General features: G+C 45.1%; 1 protein-coding gene across 1 annotated transcript in view; it reads left to right on the top strand.

Annotated features, from left to right (window-relative positions):
* Nucleotides 1–7,457, top strand: part of cnih3 (cornichon family AMPA receptor auxiliary protein 3) — a 129,067-nt gene that overhangs the window by 35,584 nt on the left and 86,026 nt on the right. The gene's annotated exons all lie outside the window — the stretch shown is intronic.

The following is a 7,457-nucleotide window of genomic DNA, read 5'->3' as shown; positions in this document are numbered from 1 at the left end:
CTCCTGTATCCAGTGTGCTCTGTTGTTCCTCAAAAATCATATGGAGTGAATTCAGTTATCTCAAGACTGGCATTCATGATGTTGAGAATCTCACAAGAAGGCCAAGCATTCTGGCTGAAGATGGTTGTCTTTTACATTGAGACATCATCTTCCTACAGTTATTTTGTTTCATTGCCCACCATCATTCACAACTGGAATGTAGCAGGATTTTAGACATTTCAATTCAAACCACTTTTTGGAAAATGCTTAGTTCTGTTTATAATATGATGATCTGCTGTTTACCATGCATGTGGTCCTGTGTTGTAACTTCACCAGATCAGTGTCTTATTTTTATCTGCTGCTCCTATATAGTCCTTTGCAGTTGATCCCTTAGTTGTTGGTAATGGCAAAATGGTGGATGCAATGGGCCATGTGGAAGTATATGACATTGCTGCCTAAGTGCATATGGATAGTGTGAGCTGGTTAGATTTGTTCTGAATTGATTCCATTCAACATTATGGTAGCCACAAGTGACAATAGAAGCTATCTTTAATGTGAAGAGGGAACACATCTCCAGAAGTGCTTGCTGGTGCTGGGACCTTGCAGTCCTCCAGGTACAGAGGACTGTACAGCAGTACCGCAAGACAGCTAATAAAATACTGTGTTCTGCAAGGCTGAGTGCTGCCATCTTCTCTCTGTTCCCTCACAAGGTCATTCTAACTTTGTCATTGCACCAATCTTCCAGGAAAGCTCATGGTTTACCACTTACAAAGTTGCATTCAACATTTTCCTTCATTGGCTCTCGCATGCCCCATCCCCCAGTCGACGAACCCTTCCTGACTTCTGTGTCTGTCAATATATCACCAAGTTTCTGACTGAGGGCAGACAGGCTCCTGGTTGACCATCTTAACTCAACTAAGGGCTACTGCCCTTAGACTTTCAGACACAGCCATCTGGTTGATGCACATACAGTGTGTTTACCACATTAGCTGCTGCTTTATGCTGTTGGGGTAACATTGAGATAGCACAGTGCCATAAACCAACTTTGCCAATCTCTTAACTGTTCATTGTTGGCAAAAATGAAAAGCCGCTTGGCTTCCTATTAGCGTAAAAAGGCTAGTGAGAGATAAGACTATAAGACATAGGAGCAGAAATTAGGCCATTTATCCTATTGAGTCTGCTCCAGCATTCAATCAAGGCTGATAAGTTTCTCAACTTCATTCTTCCACTTTCTCCCTGAAACCCTTGATCCCCTTGACAATCAAGAACCTATCTATCTCCATCTTAAATATACTCAATGACCTGGCCTCCACAGCCTTCTGTGGCAGTGAATTCCACAGATTCACCACACTCTGGCTGAAGAAGTTTCACTTTATCTCCATTCTACAGGTCTTCCCTTTAAGGCTGTTCCCTTGGGTCCTAGTCACTCCTGCCAATGGAAGCATCTTCCCAACAGCCACTCTGTCTTAGGCCATTCGGTATTCTGTAAGTTTCTGTTAGATCCCCCTCATCCTTCTAAACACCATTGAGTATAGACCCAGAGTCTTCAAACACTCCTCATGTATTAAGCTTTTCATTCCTGGGACCATTCTTGTGAACCTCCTCTGAGGATGGGCCAGTACATCTTTTCTGAGATATGGGACCCAAAACAGAGCCTCAGAAATACATTCCTGCTTTTCTATTCAAGTTCATTCAAAATAAATGCCAATATTGATTTTGCCTTCCGAATTACAGATTCAACCTGCAATTTTACCTTGAGACAATCCTGGACTAGAACTTGAGGCTGGAAGGAAAAGCAATGGGGATGTAAGGCAGAAAGTCGGGGAGCTAGGGTGGAAGCTTAGAGCTAGAACAAACAGAGCTGTTAGCTCTGGTTTATTACCCATGCCACGTGCTAGCGAGGCGAGGAATAGGGAGACAGAGGAGTTGAACACGTGGCCACAGGGATGGTGCAGGAGGGAGGAATTCAGATACCTGGATAATTGGATTTCCACAAACGGGATGGGCTACACTTGAACCAGCGGGGTAAGAATATCCTGGAGGGGGATGGAGTTTGCTAGTGCTCTTTGGGAAGGTTCAAACTAATGCAGCAGGGGGATGGTAACTTGAATTGTAGCTCCAGTGCCAGAGCCTGAGAGTTCTGAGGTCATGAATAAGGTTTCAAGATCGCAGGAGAGTACCAGCAGGCAGGAAGATGTTTTGATGGAACAACTGGGACAACACATCTATCCTGGGACAGGCTAAGCAAAGACATGCCAGAGAATTCCTAGAGGCCTGGCACTCCAACCACAACGCCAAAAACAAGCACATCGATCTAGATACCATCTATCAACCCCTCAGAAAACAAACAGGAAATGACATCACCACAAACCCCAGGAACCCCATCCAGGAGAAAGATATAAATAGAAAGCAGGAGACAACAGCTTCGCTTCACTTGGAGGTCACCACTGATGATGTTACCTAGCCAGGTAATGAAACGTCTGGATATCAAACCTACAAGGTAAAAACAATGACTGCAGATGCTGGAAACCAGATTCTGGATTAGTGGTGCTAGAAGAGCACAGCAGTTCAGGCAGCATCCAAGGAGCTTCGAAATCAACGTTTCAGGCAAAAGCCCTTCATCAGGAATGGCCTTTATTCCTGATGAAGGGCTTTTGCCCGAAACGTCGATTTCAAAGCTCCTTGGATGCTGCCTGAACTGCTGTGCTCTTCTAGCACCACTAATCCAGTATCAAACCTACAGCTCAGCGAGCAAACCTACACCCTAAGGAACATCCAGGTTAAGCTGGGTGAACTTACAACATGGGTTGGTACCTGGGACTTCGATGTTGTGGCCATTTCAGAGACATGGATAGAGAAGGGACAGGAATGGTTGTTGCAGGATCCGGCATTTAGCTGTTTCAGTAAGATAAGGGCAGGTGGTATAAGAGGAGGAGGACGTTTGAAGACTCATCTTCTGAGGTAGTATGGGCTGAGGTTAGAAACAGAAAACACATCTAACATTATCTTACTCAGCAGCCTCCTATGCAGTACTTGTCAAAGTCCAGGTAGATAACATCCATTGGCTCTCCTTGGTCTAACCTGCTCGTTAATTCCTCAAGGAATTTGAGCAGATTTGTTAGGCATGACCTCCCCTTGATAAAATAATGTAATTCTAAGTGTTCAGAGATCTCATTCTTCATAATGGATTCCAGGATTTTACCCACGACCGAGGTTAGACTAATCGGTCTATAATTTTCTGTTTTTTGCCTTACTCCCTTTATAAACAGGGTTGTCACGTTAGCGATTTTCCAATCCTCTGGGACCCTTCCTGACTCCAGTGATTCCTGAAAGATCACCGCTAATGTTTCCACTATCTCTTCAGCTATCTCCTTTAGAACTCTGGTCTAGGTGATTTCTCCACCTTCAGGCCTTTTGGTTTTCTAGCACCTTCTCCTTGGTGATGGCCAGTATCCTCAACTCTGCCCCCTGTTTCTCTTGAATTTTTGAGATATTACTCGTGTCTTCCACTATAAAGATTGATGTGAAGTAATTATTCAGTTCCTCTGCCATTTCCTTGTTCCCCACTACTGTCTTTCCAGCATGATTTTCCAGCAGTCAAATGTCCCCTTTTACCTCTCTTTTGCCCTTTATATATCTAAAGAAACTCTTACAGTCTTTCTTTATATTACTAGCTACCTTACCATCATATTTAATCTTCTCCATCCTTTTCTTGTTTCCTCTGTTGGTCTTTGTAAGCTTCCCAATCTTCTGGTTTCCCACTGCCCTTCACCACATTATATGATTTATCTTTTGCTTTTATGCTATCCCTGACATCCCTAGTCAGCCACGGTTGCCTCATCCTCATTGTACGATGCTTCATTTTCCTCAGGATGATTCCCTGCTGTGTCTCCTGAATTATTCCCAGAAACTCCTGTCATTGCTGTTCCACTGTCTTTCCTGTTAGGCTCCTCTCCCAGTCAATTCTCCCAGCTCCTCCCTCATGCCTCTGTCGCTGTGTTATTCAGCTGTATTACCGTTACCTCTGATTCTATCTTCTCCCTCTCAAATTACAGAATAAATTCAATCATTGATCACTGCCTCCTATGGGTTCCCTCACCTTAAGTTCCCTTATCAGGTCTGCCTCATTATACAACACTAAATCCAGTATTGCCTGTTCCCACCTGGGCTCCACCACAAGCTGCTCCAAAAAGCCATCTCATAGACATTCCACAAATTCCTTTTCTTGCAATCCATTACCAACCTGATTTTCCCAGTCCACCTGCACATTGAAATCCCCCATGATCACTGTAACTTTGCCTTTCTTACATACCATTTCTATCTCCTGGCGTATCTTGCACCCCAGCTCCTGACCACTGTTTGGAGGCCTGTACATAACTCCAACTATGGTTTTTTTACCTTTGCAGTTCCTCAGCTCTACCTACACGGATTCTACACCATCTGACCCTACTTCATTTCTTACTATTGATTTAATTTCATTTCTTACTAATAAGGCAAGCCTATATTTCCAACAGGATGTATATCCTTGGATATTCATATCCTGATCCCCTTGCAGCCACGTCTCTGTGATGCCCACCACGTCATACCTACCCATTTCGATCTGTGCCACAAGCTCATTTACCTTATTCCATATATAACACCTTCAGTCCTGTATTAACTGTCCCTCTTCTCATTGTCATTCATTTGTTCCAGTGTATTTGAAGTTTGATTGCTGACACTTTCCAAATACTCTGTCCTATTTGTGTCTGTGCTAAAGACTTGGATAAGCTCACCTGAGTTCTCCTTCCTTGTCATTTCTTTCATATTTTTCCATGAAGGTGAATCCATCAAAACAGATGTTACCCTGCTGGTTTGTTAGGTAAAAACAATGACTGCAGATGCTGGAAACCAGATTTTGGATTAGTGGTGCTGGAAGAGCACAGCAGTTCAGGCAGCATCCGAGGAGCAGGAATACCAACGTTTTGGGCAAAAGCCCTTCATCAGGAATAAAGGCAGAGAGCCTGAAGCGTGGAGAGATAAACTAGAGGCGGGTGGGGGTGGGAAGAAAGTAGCATGGAGCACAATAGGTGAGTGGGGGAGGGGATGACGGTGATAGATCAGGGAGGAGGGTGGAGTGGATAGGTGGAAAAGAAGATAGGCAGGTAGAACAAGTCATGGAGACAGTGCAGAGCTGGAAGTTTGGAACTAGGGTGAGGTGGGGGAAGGGGAAATGAGAAATGAGAAATGTTGAAGTCCACATTGATGCCCTGGGGTTGTAGTGTTCCGAGGCGGAAGATGAGGCGTTCTTCCTCCAGGCGTCTGGTGGTGAGGGAGCGGCGGTGAAGGAGGCTCAGGACCTCCATGTCCTCGGCAGAGTGGGAGGGGGAGTTGAAATGTTGGGCACAGGGCTGTGTGGTCGATTGGTGCGGTTGTCCCGGAGATGTTCCCTAAAGCGCTCTGCTAGGAGGCGTCCAGTCTCCCCAATGTAGAGGAGACCGCATTGTGAGCAACGGATGCAATAAATGATATTAGTGGATGTGCAGGTAAAACTTTGATGGATGTGGAAGGCTCCTTTAGGGCCTTGGATAGAGGTGAGGGAGGAGGTGTGGGCGCAGGTTTTGCAGTTCCTGCAGTGGCAGGGGAAGGTTCCAGGATGGGAGAGTGGGTTGTAGGGGGGCGTGGACCTGACCAGGTAGTCACGGAGGGAACGGTCTTTGCGGAAGGCGGAAAGGGGTGGGGAGGGAAATATATCCCTGGTGATGGGGTCTGTTTGGAGGTGGTGGAAATGTCGGCGGATGGTTTGGTTTATGCGAAGGTTGGTAGGGTGGAAGGTGAGCACCAGGGGCGTTCTGTCCTTGTTACGGTTGGAGGGGTAGGGTCTGAGAGCGGAGGTGCGGGATGTGGACGAGATGCGTTGATGAAGGGCTTTTGCCCGAAACGTCGATTTTGCTGCTCCTCGGATGCTGCCTGCTGGTTTGTTTCCCACTGGGAGAAGCTTTACACCCACCCCGCCTCCTTTCTACTTTAAAGTCCTATTGATCAGCCTATTTACCCTTTTTGCTAGAACACTGGTCTGAGGTTGGTTCACGTGGAGACAGGTGTACGGATCCCCCCGTTACAATACTGATACCAGTTCCCCATGAAAAGGAACCCCTCTTACCTACATCAATCTGTTAGCCACATGTTTACTTCCCATATTTTCGTACTGTGAGTTTACAGGGTAGCATAAAGTAAATGAGTATTAGAAAAACAAGCTCAGAGCCCTAAGTTGCACTCTGTTCTGACGCATGAGCTAAATGCCTATTCCAATGTGCAAAGCAGCCTGGCATCAATGTAACAATGTAAGATGTTGGTGGGCTCCAAAATGCAGTATTGTGAAGTGCTGAATTGTACAATAAGTTAGTCTAAGATGCATCATGATGTGTGGTGAGATTTGTGTTTTGCTGATGCCAACCTCAGTCGATGGACGGTTCAGGTAGTTTTCAGGTGCCCGTGTAAAATATCCTGAAATGTTGGGGACTATGGACCAAGATGGATGTCCTGAGAAGACATTCAAGTCAGGAATTGGTGCCATCTTGTTTCTCTCTGGTAATGGGGAAAATAGCAACTTGCACACAAATAAGGTAGGATTCAGTGATAATGAGATGTTAATACATGCAAATAACTCTCCATCACCAGTTATTAGTGAGATTCTCATCTAGCTGTTGAAAGCTTAAGCAGAAAATTGGACTATTTTTCTTTGATGTTGAGAATCTCATTTGTCAGAACTTAAAAATGTGTTGCTGGAAAAGGAATTCCTGAAGAAGGGCTCATGCCCGAAACGTTGATTCTCTTGCTCCATTGATGCTGCCTGACCTGCTGCGCTTTTCCAGCAACACATTTTTAAGCTCTGATCTCCAGCATCTGCAGTCCTCACTTTCTCCTAATCTCATTTTTCAGTCGAGTTGTATCTTCCCAACTTTTCTGCCCTTGCACACTTCATTCAGAGGCCGGGAAAATGCAGTCATTTATAGCCAGTTAAGTATTTTTGATGTTTCGTTTCTAAGCCAATGGATCTGTGCTGGATCAGCCATATTTATCAGATGGATGACAGCCATATTTCCAAAAGCCTTCCAGATGGTGTACTGGCCATTGTGTCACAACTACCTGGTATCGGTCCTTCTGTTATAAGGACATCCTCAAGCAAAATATGAACGTAACAAACACTGACCCTGGTGATTGGGAGGTGGCTGTGACATCTGGAGATTGAATTGGAAGGGCAGTGGAAGAGGCAAACAGAAATGAAATGCTTAGCTGACTGTGAAGAGGGCCTTGAGAAAACAAAGGATACTTTCTCAGCCTACTGCCTTCCTCTACAGGAAATGCAGCACAGACTGTGTTTGGCTGACTGGCAGAAGACAGAGAATGGGAATAAAGGGGTCTTTTACAGGATGGCAGATGATGATGAGTGGAGTTCCGAAGTGGTCTGTATTGCGACCACAATTATTCACATTATACAT

This window comes from Chiloscyllium punctatum, chromosome 3, assembly GCF_047496795.1.
Source record: "Chiloscyllium punctatum isolate Juve2018m chromosome 3, sChiPun1.3, whole genome shotgun sequence".
NCBI lineage: Eukaryota > Metazoa > Chordata > Chondrichthyes > Orectolobiformes > Hemiscylliidae > Chiloscyllium > Chiloscyllium punctatum.
Note: the sequence above shows the minus strand (reverse complement) of the source record. Positions and strands in the feature narration are given on the sequence as shown.